The sequence below is a fragment of the Mus pahari genome, chromosome 21 (assembly GCF_900095145.1).
Source record: "Mus pahari chromosome 21, PAHARI_EIJ_v1.1, whole genome shotgun sequence".
NCBI classification, from domain to species: Eukaryota; Metazoa; Chordata; class Mammalia; order Rodentia; family Muridae; genus Mus; species Mus pahari.
This window is the reverse complement of record NC_034610.1, coordinates 7603139-7605367: the sequence shown is the minus strand read 5'-3', so window position 1 is coordinate 7605367 and position 2229 is coordinate 7603139.

The following is a 2229-nucleotide window of genomic DNA, read 5'->3' as shown; positions in this document are numbered from 1 at the left end:
ATACACACACACACACACACACACACACACACGATTTGTAGCTTTTGACCACAAGTACATGCAAATAGCTAGATGTACTAAGATAAACCAAAGGGAGACTTTAAATTTTTCTATAAAATGTGTATGTGGTTTTTCTCACTTTGCATTTACTTATAACATCGCTTGATTAATTTTGAAAACACGACTGAAAGATTTCTCATATGAAATTCAGTCTTCCAACTCCAATTTAAGCGGGTACGAGACATGACCTTACCTAACCATTTTATTCTATTCAGAACTAGCCAGTAATTTGAGCAACTGCTCTAAGGCTTTATGTCACATAAGACAAACTTAAATAAATGCAGCAGACATTCTTGAAGCATCAATTTACAGGGAAGGCTAGTGGATACCGCAGGCACAATTACAAGGAAAAGATATGTACATTTCCAGAATTATAGAGACAGCCACACTGAAAAGCAACCTGGCAATTAGGCTGCATTTGAATAAGTGGTTACGATGAGGGGGAGGAGCAGGCACAGATAAGACAAATAAGAAAGGCATTTAACTCAAAGCTGGAGAACGGACCAGCATAAACTGGCTCGTTATGAAAATTGGTTCATACAGCTGTGGAGGCTGCAGTGTTCCAAGGCCTTCCACCTGCCAGCCAAGACCCTGAAGAGGTAACAGTTCAGTCCTAACCCAAGGTCAAAGAAAGATCAGGATGGGCTTCGCAGATGTTGATTAGGAAAGTAACAGAATTCTCCCTTCGGCCACCTCTTGTTAGTTTTGACACTGTCCTTCATGCTATAGAGGGAGACTTATTTCTCTAAGGTAGTCTTCTTAGGACAAGCTCTCGATATAGGCAGTACCAGCACATAGGCTCAATATAAAGCAGAAAGTGAATGGATCACCAACATCCATTGCTGTCATCTAAACTCCGAATACAAGATGACCAGCAGGCCCTTCTGTTCTATGCTTTCTCCTCTATGGTGGACTGTATCCTCAATCTGTGGACCCAATCAGGTGGATCCTTCATGAAGGCGCTTTGAAAGTAGTGAGACAATTAATATAGCATGCTCTCGTCACAGTGAAACACCTTCAGGGACACAGCCTTTGATAGGGTCTAGGTAACTGCTTGGGCCAGCTATTCTTGAAGAAGCAGCAGAAATTAGAGAGACATCACCTAAACAAGGTGGAAGGCAATTACATTTACACATGAAATTAACAGCTAAAACTCTGTTCTTGTGAACGTGGTACCTACCTCTAACTCCATAAACGTCACTGAATTTCCAAATAAAGAAAGACTGAGTAATAAATGACAATTATTCTATATTTAAGGGAAAAAACAGAAACAGTAACCAGCAACCCTCAGCAATACCCTTGCTAGAAAGGTAAGTTAAAGTCTTCTCGAGTCTTGTCATATAACCTTCATCAAATGTAGCACTGTGATAAAAATGAAACGAGTACATCCTAGGTGACGCCGACATACGATATGGAAAGAAAGGGAATCCAATGTATTCAAGTGGTGCAAATTACAAAATCTCAGATATGGGACGTTTGGGAGACACAGTGACGCTTGAGTGGCTTTGGATTCTGAAACACTTCAGAACTCAGGCTATTGGATTAGCGCTATTTAAACAGTAAGGACCATGCCATTACGCCAACCTCCAGGGAATCCAGAGGATACTCTTCTTTGCTCCCTATCATTTCCATCATCCCAGAGAAAGATAGTCAACTTGTTGAAGAAGATCCGAAGATGGCTATAGTACCATCATCTGCAGTGGACCTGAGGTCTATGCCTATTTGTATAGCTAACTCTTTGCACTATCTTCTGTGATTCTTTTGCCTTTATTATACATTTTGGCTGTTTAACTTTCTTAAAGAGGCAAGATGATGCCAGGCCTTGCCCCCAGGGACTCTGGATCTACCCAAGGCTCTCTGTATTGGGTGGTTTTGATGGTAGTTTCCCACATATCTTAATTCCAGGACACAGAGATGCTGAGAAACCCTCTAAAGGATTGGTATTGTAGAGTAGCAGTTGAGTTTCCCGTAAAGTCGGGAACAGTTGTACCCAAAGAAATGGGGACTCATTTATATAGTTGTTGATTTAGGGGATAGAGGCATCCAAGTTGGTCCAGTACCAGACTGAAGTTGGATTTACTGGTAGAATCATCTCTTCATTTTAAACTAAAACATCCAGGCCAGTAGAACACATGGGAACAAAGTTGTCCGTGGGTGCTGGTTTAGGGC